The 13,971-nt window shown below is 39.1% G+C and overlaps 1 long non-coding RNA gene across 4 annotated transcripts in view; it reads right to left on the bottom strand.

The window, feature by feature from the left end:
• Positions 1-13,305, bottom strand: part of LOC126494131 (uncharacterized) — a 26,998-nt gene extending 13,693 nt beyond the window's left edge. Inside the window, exons 1-3 of one of the 4 annotated variants that reach the window (XR_007589954.1) lie at positions 13,205-13,296; positions 12,628-12,758; positions 11,386-11,664 (exon numbers count right to left, since the gene is read on the bottom strand). This is a non-coding gene — a long non-coding RNA (uncharacterized lncRNA). Of the gene's footprint in view, positions 1-11,385; positions 11,665-12,627; positions 13,175-13,204 lie in introns of those variants that run through there. The other 3 variants (XR_007589953.1, XR_007589952.1, XR_007589951.1) reach the window with 3 other exon arrangements.
• Positions 13,306-13,971: the final 666 nt, after the last annotated feature.

Below are 13,971 nucleotides of genomic sequence, written 5' to 3'. Positions count from 1 at the left end.
GGAAGTTTGCTTTGTTACCGAGTATGTGGTCAATTTTCGAGAAGGTTCCATGAGCTGCAGAGAAGAAGGTATATTCTTCCCTATTTGGGTGGAATGTTCTATAGATGTCTGTTAAGTCCATTTGATTCATTACCTCCATTAATTCTCTTATTTCTCTGTTAGGTTTCTGTCTGATTGACCTGTCCATTGGTGAGAGAGGCATGTTGAAGTCTCCTACTATTAGTGTGTGCGGTTTGATGGCTGCCTTGAGTTTTAGTAATGTTTCTTTTACGTACGTGGGTGCTTTTATATTAGGGGCATAGATATTAAGGATTGAGACTTCCTCCTGATGAATTGTTCCTGTTATGAGTATAAAATGTCCCTCTCCGTCTCTTCTGATTGATTTAAGTTTGAAGTCAACTTTGTTAGATATTAGTATGGCCACACCTGCTTCTTTCTTAGGTCCATTTGCTTGATAAGCCTTTTCCCAGCCCTTTACTCTGAGTAGGTACCTGTCTTTGTGGTTGAGGTGCGTTTCTTGTAAAGAGCTGAATGTTGGATCCTGTTTTTGTATCCAATCTCTTAGCCTGTGCCTTTTTATAGGTGAGTTGAGCCCATTGATATTAATGACCAGGGGTTGTTAACTCCAGTCTCTTTTTTAGTAGTAGAGTTCGTGTGCATCCCTTCTTTGAGTTGTGCTGGTGAGGGGTCTCTAGATGTCTGAGTTATTGTGATCATTGTTGGACTCCTTGGTTAATGATTTTCCTTCTATTACTTTCTGTAGGGTTGGATTTGTGGCTATGTATTGTTTAAATTTGTTTTTATCCTGCAAAATTTTGTTTTCTCCATTTATAGTGAACGAAAGCTTGGCTGGGTATAGTAGTCTGGGCTTGCATCCATGGTCTCTTCATTTCTTCAGTACTACTATCCAGGACCTTCTGGCTTTCATAGTTTTCATAGAGACGTCAGGTATAAGTCTGACAGGTTTACCTTTGTAAGTAACTTGGCCTTTTTTCTTTGCAGCTCTTAATATTCTTTCTTTATTCTGTATGCTTTGTGTTTTGATTATTATATGGCGAGCATATGTTTCTTTTTGATCCAGCCTATTCGGTGTTCTTTATGCTTCTTGAACCTTCATAGATACATCTTTTTTAAGTTGGGAAAGTTTTCTTCTATAATTTTATTAAATATATTTTCTGGACCATTGAGCTGCATTTCTTCTCCTTCTTCTACTCCAATTATTCTTAGGTTTGGTCTTTTTATTGTGTCCCATATTTCCTGAAACTTTTGTGATGAGAATTTGTTGGTGTTGTTGTTTTCTTTGATCAGTGTGTTTATTTTCTCTATGGTATCTTCAGTGTCTGATATTCTATCTTCTATCTTTTGTATTCTGTTGGTAGTACTTGTCTCTGTAGTTCCTGTTCATTTACCCAGATTTTCCATCTCTAACCTTCCCTCAGTTTGTGTTTTCTTCATTACTTCCATTTCATTCTTTAGGTCTTGAACCACTTCCCTTACCTGTTTGATTGCTTTTATTGTTTCTCTTGGTTTTCTTGGGTATCTTTGAGCGATGTATTCATTTCTTCTACCTTTTTGTTTGTAATCTCTAATTGTTTATGGCAGTTTTTCACCTCCTGTTTAAGGTCTTCTATTATTTTCATATAATTCACTTTTGAGTCGATTTCTTCTAATTCTTCTGGAGTAGGGTGTACAATTCTTCTTATTTCGGGATCCCTTGATTCTGGTGATGTCATGTTGCCTTTCCGGTTTTTGGAGGAAGTCTTGCATTGGTGCCTTCTCATCTACTCCTTCAAATGGAGCCAGGAGAGGCCTGGTGTCTTGGTCCAGTCTTTGGTGTTACTGAGTCTCTGGATGTATCTCTTCAGTGTAGAAGCAGGGACCGTCCCGTCGAGCTGGAACTCCTCAGCACTCAAACATGGATGACTGGTAGTCTAATGACCCGCGGCCAGAAAGGAGGAACTTGGGGTGTGGACAGGGACGAGTAGAGCACAGGAGACCCTGCCTCACATGTTGAAGGTGTGCGTGCTTTCTTTCAGGGGTCCTTGAGACCTGACACGTAGGCAGGCACTCACCACTCTGGGTTGGAAGCCTTAGTGTAGGAGCAGAAAACTGTTCCTGAGCAAAGGACCTTGCAGAAAATGCAGGCTTGGGGGGGGGGTCGTGTGTAAGAAAGACAGCCCTGCAGAAGTAGCTGAGGGAGGGGGTTTTGTGCTCTCTTCCGGGACAATCGCTCCTGGATAGCACACACTCACCCGTCCAGATGGAACTCCTCAGCACCTAAACAGGGTCGCCTGGTAGCCCAATGATCCGGGGACAGAAGGAAGAACAGGGCAGGCAGTGCGGGATCCAGGAGAGCACAGGAGCCCCTGGAGCACAGGCTGAGGGTGCCTGGGCTACCTTGCAGGGGACCTTGAGGCTCACCGCTCTGGGTGGGTCGTGGATGAAAGCCCAATGTCTCTCCTGGTGCCCGGATCGGATCTCCTTGCTGCTTGGGTGGCTTGTAATCAAAGGGTCTACCTTACTTGCTGCAGGCAGGCTATTGAGACAAAGGAGGTACCACCCTCCTGGTTTCCTCCCGATTCGGATTCGGTCCCAGCACCCGAATAGGCTGAGCTGGGAGATGTTATGTGGTCAAAGAGTGGAGGGAGTCAGATGGCGGGGCGGGGGGTATGGATGCAAGCTGGGTGGGATAGGAAGAGAGAGGAGGTATTCGGGCAGTATAGCCCCTGCAGGATGACCAGGAAGTGTAGGAGGGATGAGGAACGTCTGAGTTCCCTGTCCCGGGCTGCTGCATAAAGAACACCGAATAGGCTGGATCAAAAAGAAACTCACTCACCCCAATGACGTCTCTCCTGGTGCCTGGATCCGATCTCCGTGCTGCTTTGGTGGCTCGTAAAAAAAGGGCCTACCTTGCTTGCTGCAGGCAGGCTATTGAGACAAAGGAGCTACCACCCTCCCGGATGCCCTCCTGATTCGGATTCCTATTGGCTAACTCTTCCATATTAATCTAACCCATTTCTATTAATCGTATATCACCACAAGGTCGTGGCCTACCTGCAAAGTTTTAGCACATCTATCTCTGATGGTGGGTCCATGGCATCTCTTTCACTCCACCCTTCTTTCTCCCAGCATTCAGTTTCATCTTCCCTGCCTACCTAAGTTCTGCCCTATCAACAGGCCAAGGCACTTTCTTTATTCATTAACCAATAAAGGCAACACATAGACAGAAGGACCTCCTGATGTGGGAGTGTCATATATCAATCTGTTGATTTCATTGGTTAATTAAATAAAGAAACTGCTTGCCCTGATAGGTTAAAACATAGGTGGGAGGAGTAAACAGGAGGAAGAGGAAGTGAGGTAAGACTCCTCAGACAGACTCCACAGCTCTGCTCTGGAGCAGAGACCCCAGGCTCTGCTCTCCCAGGCAACTCCGACCCAGGATGGACATAGGCTAGAATCTTCTTGGTAAGCGCACCTTGGGGTGCTTACACACATTATTAGAAATGGGCTAAATTAATATGTGAGAATTAGCCTAGAAGAGGCTAGATAGAAATGGGCCAAGCAGTCTTTAAATGAATACAGTTTGTATGTTGTTATTTCAGGCATAAGCTAGCAGGCACCCGGGGTGCTGGGGACGCAGCCCTGCCGCTTCTATTTCAACAACCTCCCACATCAATGCTCTACTGACTGAGCTAGCCTTACATGCAGTTCTGGCTTGTGCTTGTGGCTACAAAGCCACAGGCAAGTGATCTTTTCAAGAAGGAGGAATTTAGAGTTCTGTAGGATAATATGCTGGGCAACTTGAAAATAGAACAATTAAATGAGAGAATAACTAATTTAAATGGGACTTATTTAATGTCAACAATAACACTATCAGTTTTATCATTTTTTCACTAAAAAGTTGATTAATATGAGTGTTAAGATACAAGTTTTACAAAAACTTCATAAAACAGACCATAAAGATATTCAGACCCAGACAGAGGAATTTAATGTAGAACCAATTTCAGCATTGCATTATGAGGTTAGAGATAAACAGCCTAAGGTTTGCAAACAAACAACTTGAATTTATCCAGTCACCTTACAGGAACAACTGCCAAATAATAGCTATCCTCAAGGCTATATAAGAGTTAAATGGATTCCTGTTGCAATGCTAGATTTCAGAAGATTCAAGGAAATGATAGTTTCATATGGCATGCAGTTACCTTTTGTGAAGCAGATGTTAAACTCTTGATCAAATTGTAATAGATTATCCCTAGACACTGTAGAGACTTGGTTAAAGTGGTCATCAAGTCTTGTCTTTAGTTGCAATGGGATGACACATGGAAAAAAGAGGCATAGACCACTGAACAATGAAGTACATTGCTGTTGAGGTATGGAAATCCCCAAGACCAATTTCTTGGAGAGGAAAATTATACTGATGTACAAAGACAATCTCTATATTATGACCACATCCTAGATTTATGCTGCACAGCAGCTTTGAATGCTTGGGACAGAATTAGAGAAATAGGAAAGAAAATTGAGTCATTTACTAAAGTTATACAAAACCCAAAGGAAGCCTTCATGGATTCCCTACAAAGACTGACTTTGACAGTGAATAGAATGATACCAGCTTCAGAAGTCAGACAAATAACAATTGAATCTCTGGCTTTTGAAAACTCTAATGCACAATGCAAACGGTAATTAGGCCATTAAAAGCAAGGTCAGTGTCCTTGGAAGAATGAAACTGAGATAAATCAATATTGAATCTCATGACCATGATTTATGGATAGGAGAGGTGATTTTCAGAGGTGTGAAGAAAAATCCAAATGTCATGTGTTTAATTGTGGCAAACATGGTCACCTAAAAAGGGATTGTAAAATTGGCATTCCTTGAAACAATGTTTTTTTTCCTAAGCACAGTTCAAACAGAATGCTTCTCTCTTCTGGATTATGCAGAAGGTGTGGCAAAGACAGGCACTTGACCAATAAATGTAGGTCAACAAGGGATATTTAAGGTAATGTTTTGCTGCTGGGAAACTCCTTGAGGGGCCTCTCACAGGCCCCCATGACAAATTCGGTTCAGTCGTTTTCTGTAGCCTTGGAGCAAACTCTTTCCCAGAGCAATTAAAGAACCTAATGCTTATAATAAGAAACCATATTCCTCTGGATGACAGAAAAACTATAGAGGAGAAAACCAAAAAATCAGGAAAAAAATAAAGCAAATATTTTGACAAACTTCTATAAATGAACAAAGACCAAAACTAAAATTATGAGTAAATGATGTCATCATTGAAGGCCTTGTAGACACAAGTGCAATGTTAAAATAATTACATAAGAATCTTGGCATTCAAATTAGCCTTCTCAGGAGGTAAATGTTCAGCCTTTAAAAATTGAAACTTAATCTAAGTTAAATAAAGCGTGAGATCAATCAGATGTATTTAACCAGAAAGACAAAGAGGAAAATTAAAGTCATATGTGGCTAACATAGCAATAAATTTGTGATGATGTGATTTGCTATAGAAATAGAATACTCAGATTAACATTCCTCCAATCTCAGAAACAAATCATACATTAACATATGTGCCAGAGACCAGCCTCAGTAGAGAAGTGGGTCTCAAATCTGGGATGTCTGGAAGGCAAAATGAGTACACTAACACAGTATTCTGATGCAAGCTGACAGACTATCAACTGCAAAGAAACTTCATCATCGTCATCTTTTTCTCTTCTTTTTCTTCTTCTTCTTCTTCTTCTTCTTCTTCTTCTTCTTCTTCTTCTTCTTCTTCTTCTTCTTCCTTCTTCTTCTTCTTCTTCTCCTTCTCCTTCTCCTCCTCCTCCTTCTTCTTTTTCTCTTCTTCTTCTCTTCTTCTCATCTTCTTTTTCTTTTTCTTCTCCCCCTCCTCATCCTTCTCCTTCTTATTCTCCTTTATCTTCTCTTTCCTTGAGTTTCAAACCGCAGGGTTTTTTTTTTTTTTTTTTTTGTAAATTTTACACACACACAAAAAAAATTGATTCTTTTTTTCTTGCCACAGGTTAATCATTCCCTGGGCAAAGTAGTTCACAAGAAGTATAAAGATTATTCGAAATCAGAACATCATCATTCATTATGGCATTTTTCCAGGTCCCAAGCCCAATACCAGTCACTATACTCTTATTCTTAGGTGAGTTAATCATAAAACAATTTCTGAGGCTCTCAACTCAGAGGCTAACTATTTGCAGTTTACAAAAGCATAGTTCAGTGGGTTTTACTCCATTGTCATACTCTTCCCATTGTTGTTCTTCACTATTCCAATTTTGATTTATAAAGCCATAGGCAGTCAGCCCTAAAGCCCTAGGTTCTTCAGAAACTTTATTAGTCATAACAAAGTTTTTTTGTTTCAGTATAATTCTTTTGCCAAGAACAGGCAAAGAAGAATTTCTGCATTTTTCCCAAATTTCCCCAATTCTTTCATCAGTCAGGATTTTTCCCATAACCTGCTTCACATCTTCAATGCCTGCCTGCCCTATCAGATCACTAAGACTCATATTATCATATAGCACATCCATATTTCCTGAAGCCACTGGTATTGAAGTAGAAAATAACATGAAAAACAAGGACACTGGTAGAATTGCTATAACCAGAACCATCTGTAACATTGCCAAATTCATATGAAAATGCCATAGAAGTGGTCCTTGGGGCATATAGGTGTTTTCTCCTTGACCCTCAAGGTACACACTCCTTAGCTGCCACTGAGTTGCTGAAGGGAGTTTCTTCCTACATCTCAGGAACCACATTTGGAGAGGGCTATGCTTTGTGGTTTCTAGCACATATATTTCTGGGGAAAATATTTGAAGGTATATAAAGAACAATCACTGACCATTCAGATTGTACAAAAACAAAGCACAACAGCTGCTGATATTTCAAAGGCACCAACAGCCCTACCTTTAAAATGGTTAACAGATAAACATCTATGGATATGGGATTCTTCTCTGCATTCTGTGAATATCATTGGTATACATAATAAAGAAACTGGGTTGGCCTGATAGGGTAGAGTAGAGCTAGGCAGAAAAACTAAACTGAAGCTGGGAGGAAGAAGGCACAGAGAAGCCATGGAGCTGCCACTGGAGACAGACATGCTGGAACTTTGCCAGTAGGCCACAAGCCTCATGGTAAAATATAAAATTATGGAAATGGATTAAATTAAGATGTTAAAGTCTAGCCAATAAGAAGTTAGAGCTAATAGGCCAAGCAGTGATTTAATTAATAGAGTTTCTGTGTGATTATTTCGGGGCTGAGCAGTTGGGAACAAACAAGTGACCCACTACAACAATCTATGGGTTAACAAATGCCGGATCGTTCCTCACATTGTATAGGAAATATGAATATTTGGAGCCCCTACATTCTACACTGATACAAATAATCAGAAAAAGCAGGTCACATATCAGAAAATTTAACTAATACTATCTAAGCACTTATTATTCTATCCAAAAACCAGAATTATACACTATTTTCATGATACTAATGAATTTAAAGAAACCTTTCAACATAGTTTCTGATTTGCAATCTGCAGAGTTGTTTTGTCTATTGAAATCACAGAATTTATATTAGATGATACAGAATTGACTTTATTATTTACTCAATTATAAGATATAATAAATATAATGGGAATCATCCAATACACAAAATTTACATCCAATCCCATAAATGTCTGCCAGGTCCTCTAGCACAAGGTAAGGCAGAAATTGATCAGTTGTTGATTAGAAATGTACTGGGGGCTTCAGAATTTCATAAAATTCATAATAAAAAGTAAAGGATTAAAAATACTTTTCCAGATGCTGCAGCTGCACACAGTAAACCAAGAGGTAAGTGATAAGCCAGCCAGTGGAAAACCCTACTCTCTAGGCCCTCAGAACTGGGGTCAAACCCAGGGCTTGTCCCCTATCTACTACAACTTCACTAACCAGCTAGTAGTCAAGCTTTTCTGCAGGTAGACTGCTACAAAACTTCTTCATTGATCAGTCCTGTAAGTTACAATGCCAACTCCACCCTCAAACCCACCCATCCTACCTCTACTCTGCCCTATCAGGCCAAGCCAGTTTCTTTATTCATTAACCAATAAAAACAATACATAGACAGAAGGACCTCCCATATCATGGGAGACACTGTGGGCATATAGGGTGAAGATGGGTACCCCAATGTTACAGAAGAACTTTGGGTGACTGTCCAGGCAGCAAGATGTCTCTGTCAATTCTAGAGTTTGGGAAATTGCTTTACAATGCACTTCCTGTTTACTTAGGTAATATTATATCCTTCTGGAGTAGTCTTTGATGGAGTTTAATAATAGGTAGTTATAATAATAGTGTTCCTTACTTATGATAAAAGATAAAGTAAATATAAATATTATAACTATAATTCTTGCTTGATAACTATCTTGTTATATGTAATTTTACTATGTTAAAAGTTAAAACCTTCCTTTTTATTTAGACAGAAAAAGGAAGATAATGTGGGATTTCCATCTGTATGCTATGAATATGTTTTATTGCCGTTGGATAATAATGAAGCTGCTTTTGGAAATGGCTTAACAGAATATAGTCAGGCTGGAAAAGATATAGAGAGAATAGGCGGAGTCACAGAGATATCATGTTTCTGCCACAGGAGACAGACACCAGATGTCGAATAGAATCTTACAGTAGGCCACAACCACATGATGGTACACAGATTAATAGATATGGGTTAATTTAAGATGTAAGAGCTAGCTAGAAATATGCTTAAGTTATTGGTCAAACATTATCAGAATTAATATAGTTTCTGTGTGATTTTTTTTTTGATCTGGGCAGCCAGAAACAAATGAGCAGTCTCAGCCCACAACCCCAACAATGTTTATACCAGGACTTTGATAACATCACTAAACTTACAAACACCAACTAAATATTGGCTTCAGACTACAAACTGTTCAGGACAATTTCAAGGTAGCTAGCTGAGATGATTCAGCCTTACAGACAATTCTAGTCAAAATTTTAGAAAATCCCTGTACTTTCCCATTATGTAGAGACTGGACTGGACAACAAATGATACAGCTACCTCTCCAAGGACTTGATAATTATCACAAATTTTTCTTTTCAGGATCCCCTAAAGATGCCATCACTCCCAGACAGCAGGAAGTAAATTTAAAAATACAACATCCACATTCCCAAAAGGTGGGGTGGGTATTTTTTGATCATTCAATGGGTTATGGATATTTATCATTGAGAGCTGGTTACAAGTTGTTACTGGTTATTGTCAGGAAGAAAGTTGAGCAAAGGAGATTACATTCAGAGTTTATGTTTTGGAAAAAAAGGGGGGGTAAAGATATGATAGAATATAGGTGTGTATTATTAAATCTACTCTGAAAAGAAATAAGAGGTAATATGTAAATAGAATTAAAAGGTAGATTATTGAATTTACTTTTAAATCAAAAAAGCAATTACTGCCGGGCGGTGGTGGCGCATGCCTTTAATCCCAGTACTCAGGAGGCAGAGGCAGGTGGATCTCTGTGAATTCGAGGCCAGCCTGGACTACAAGAGCTAGTTCCAGGACAGGAACCAAAAGCTACAGAGAAACTCTGTCTCAAAAATAAAAAAAAAAAAAGCAATTACTAGTTTTAAATATTTTACATTGGCTTGGATTTTTTGTATATTGATACAAAGTTCAGATTATTTTTGTTAGAATATACTGTACATACGTTTATAATCTTGTTCAAGGTACAGTACCTATGCAGCTCATTTAACAATGTAATGTAAATTTCTATCCCTTGAAAGTCATTATTACCAACTATTTGGAATAATAAAGAAATGTAGGTTAGCAATTAGTTACCTGTTACAATTGAGCTTGAAGTCCTATTAGGTATGTTTTCAAGTTCAAACATATATTTTAGATAGACAGGTTGTCTTCAAACACATCAGAGGTTTACAGACTATGGCATTTAATATGTTTTAATAACATAGGTTCTTTTCTTTTTATAACAATGAGACATGTCTGCTCTTAGCAACATAAATCTACTTCAGAAAAGATGATGAGCATCAAAGAAATGTTACATGGAGTTTACTTTCTTTGTGGCAGATGAAAATGCCACAACTACTGTGAGTATGCTGTAAAAGTTGGACAAGCAGGACACAAAGAAAGGATTTCTAAACTTTAACAAGACAAGATAGGACAATCCTTCAGAATATCCTTCTTCACAGAAAAATCTGTCGGAAATGCTAGGACTACAATGGCACTGGGGTTTTGATCATACTGCACATACTGGCTTTGTGGGAGCCTAGGCTATTCGGATGCTCACCTTACTAGACCTGGAAAGAGGTGGGAGGTCCTTGGACTTCCCACAGGGCAGGGAACCCTGATTGCTCTTTGGGCTGATGAGGGAGGGGGAGTTGATTGGAAAAAGGGGAGGGAAATGGGAGGCGAGGGCAGGGAGGAGGCAGAAATCTTTAATAAATAAATAAATAAATAAAAATAAAAAAAATGCTAGGACTATAAGCCTAAAAGATGCCCCAACAATGCAGAAGAACTTTGGGTGACTGTCCAGATAGTCAGCTGTTTCTGTCATTTCTTACATTTTTTGGAAGTCATTTGCTTATACTTCCTGCTTACTCAAGTAATATCATTTCCTTCTCGGGTCTCTAATAGAGTTGAAGACTTTATAGTTATAATTATAGTTTACCTTGTTACTAGATTTATAAAATAAATTTACTAAAGAAATTTAAAGTGTATAAGGTTAAAAGACATAAAAAGATAGTTTTGGCAATACAAGTTAGAATAGAAAATAAATTAGGTTCATTTTTTGGACTCACCAAGATAGGATAGATATATTTTATAAATTTGTCAATTGTTAATGGACTAGATGTTGTTGATGTATTTATTGTCTGTATATATTATATATAGTTATTGATATTATTGTATATAGTTTTTCTTATATTAGCTATAACCTACTTTTTAAATTTTTAGACAAAAAAAAATGTGGCAATATCTTGCTTGTACAAATAAAGTTTGCCTGAAGAACAAAAGGCAGAGCTAGCCACTAGCTAACCATAGAGGAATGGAGGTCTGTACAAACAGAAAGTGATATGGCTGGGAGGAGAGAGGAAATTGTAGGACATAAGGAGACAGGAGCTCAGTCTCTTTTTGGCTGTGAAGTTGAGTAGGTAAGGTGGTTTTGCTCCTTCATCTCTCTGAACTCCCACAATATCTGGCTCTGGGCTTTTATTAAGACCTATTAGAACTCGTGCTACACTCCATCACACTCACTTCCCATTCCTCTCTGGTCCACACCCCATCCCTAAGCCCCTCCCCTAAAAAACACACCAAGTCCAATTTATGTTCCCTATACACTCAATGGAGCTTGGTAAAATTCCCAGTGCCCCAACCTTTAAACAAGACTGAGTGCTTCCTCACCTCTGCCAGAGATCATCAACTCTGAAGAACTATACTTCAGCATTTTTATCACAGTTTTCAAGGACTCTTTTCAATAGCTTCTTGTCTGAGCTGTTTCTTTTAGGTAGAGATGTCACAAAAGACTTCCGTGTCTCTCGTCCTCAGTTATGAATCTGCAGTCATCTATACCATTGATTACTTGCCCCTAGCGCTCAGCAGCAGCACGTATCATATACTTCTACATGATTTCTGGCAGCAGCATGGATCACGGCTTCAACATTGCTTCTAGCTGGCATCTTTCTGTTCATCATATAAGGAGAAATAACAAATCACAAAGATCAATATTCAAAACATGATATTACCCAGCTACAAACACTGCAACCTACAACAGCAACCTGTCTGAAAGACATACTCATGCAATACTAGGACAGATGTGGGATTAACCAAACACTTTCTCTTAGATTTAAAGGGAAATGTCAATCACCAATGCCAACCCCTGAGAATGCAAATGCAAGATCTGTGAGGCTGCACAGTCTACAGTGTCCCTGGCAAGAATATACGCTGCATGTGTGAACTCTCCTCAAACCCCCACAGCACTGTTGTGTGCCTGCCTATCTGCTCTAATAGATCTCTTTCTTAAATAACAGTCTGCCTCAGCACCCCTCTTTTTATAAAGTTGCAGATCCCACGAAGAGGCTGGTAGAAGGGGATTGCTCATTGGGGATCGCTACCCTTGCATTGCTTCCTTCATGCCAAAAACTGGTTCCATGTTCCACTGGTGAAGGAAGTTAGTTCACCAAAAAGAGCTACCCTGAGATTATTTTAGTGAGATGTAAAATGAGACATATTCTAGTGATATGTATAAGACCAAGAGTATGGGGTTGCAAAAGGAAGAAGTTTACAACTGGTTAAGAAGCTTAGAATGACATCTCCCCAGAGGAAAAGTATCAGAACTGGGATTTGGTACATAGATGTGGGGGAAGTTGGAGATATTTTCTCCAAGATATTAGAAGTGAAGTGGGCATTTATCTGAGTGATTAAAACTGGGAATAAACTATGAGTTTATAAGTAATTGAAATGTTTTCCAGTTGAGAATATGGTTGGGTTAGAAAGAAACTGTAGAAATTACAACATATGGAAGGTTGAAATGCTCTGTGAAACCTCAAATAATTCATTAGGAGAATTTTTTTAACAGATTCTTGTGAGATTTATGGCTGAATAGTTTTTATTTGAATATGAGAATACTTTTACCTCCACACTTACTTTAGGAGATGAATTCAGACAGAGACTGTCACCAGAGGAGATTCCTCCTTGCTTCTTACCAGCATTTGGTCTGGCTATTTGCACAGCTGTGGTCTTAAGTGGCCTTGGGGACCCAGTCAGCTCCAGGATAGCTGGAGTGAAGCAGTGCTTTCCTTTAATCCTGACTTCACTGTACATAAGATGCCAGTCTCCAGAAACCCCAGAACTGAGGACTGGGGAAGCTCTCACAATGCTCAGAAGAAAACAGAAAAAATGACTATGCCACCAAGTATTCTACTTCAGAGTTTCAAAAGGAGTATTAATTTGGAAAGTGACAACAAAAGAAAAATTAAAAGCAAAAGGAAAGCATAGAAAAAATAGCTTGCAAAAACATTGATTAATTGTTGAAATATGAGCGGCGGGGCTGCGTCCCCAACACCCCGGCCGCTTGGCTAGCTCATGCCCAAAATAACAACACACAAACTGTATTCATTTAAAGAACTGCTTGGCCCATGAACTCTATCCCTTACAGGCTAATTCTCGCTCCTGGACTAGCCCATTTCTAATAATGTTTGTAAGCACTCCAAGGTGCGCTTACCGGGAAGATTCTAGCCTAAGTCCATCGTGGGTTGGAGTTGCCTGGGAGAGCTGAGCATGGCGTCTCTGCAGGAGCAGAGCAGAGTCTGACCTCACTTCCTCTTCCGCCCAGAATTCTATTCTGTTTACTCCTCCCATCTATGTTCCAAGCTGAGGCCAAGCAGTTGGTTTATTATAACTTAACCAATGAAATCAACAGATTGATATATGACACTCCCACATCAATTAATAAAAAGACATATTAAAAAAGTAATACTACTTTTACTTGTGGTTATATAAAAAAGCATTTCTTGGAAAAGGACTCTTACTGAGAATTGAAACTGAAAGTCTCCATTCAGTAGTGGAACAGGGCTGACCTAAAACATAAGAGGAAAGTATTAGCTGAAGTTCCTGGGTTCAGAGGAGGCTAATACTACATTAAGCTTTCTACAACTCTGATTGATGGAAACTATAATTATTTTTTAGAGTTAGAATGCCATATATCAAGGTATCTTGAGCTATCTTGGGCCCCAAATAGCCATTTTTGTCCACTTCTGTATTTGAATTAACAACTGTGTAACTATGAGATAAGTATTTCATAAAATACAAACAAACCCCTACCTTCTACCAACCCAAAGGTTACGAATGTCATCAGATAGGATCTGAGTTCCAAAGAACAGATTTCGTCACTTTGATGTAAGTTTGCCTCATTCATGCTTTGGCAAATGTGATGGAAAATGTTAGGAGAAATTAGAAAAGTAGACCCAGCCACTCAAGTGGCGCTTGGAA

Source organism: Alexandromys fortis, unplaced genomic scaffold (genome assembly GCF_014885135.2).
Source record: "Alexandromys fortis isolate MF-2015 unplaced genomic scaffold, M_Fortis_MF-2015_v1.1 scaffold_329, whole genome shotgun sequence".
NCBI lineage: Eukaryota > Metazoa > Chordata > Mammalia > Rodentia > Cricetidae > Alexandromys > Alexandromys fortis.
This window is presented reverse-complemented; position numbering and strand designations above follow the sequence as displayed.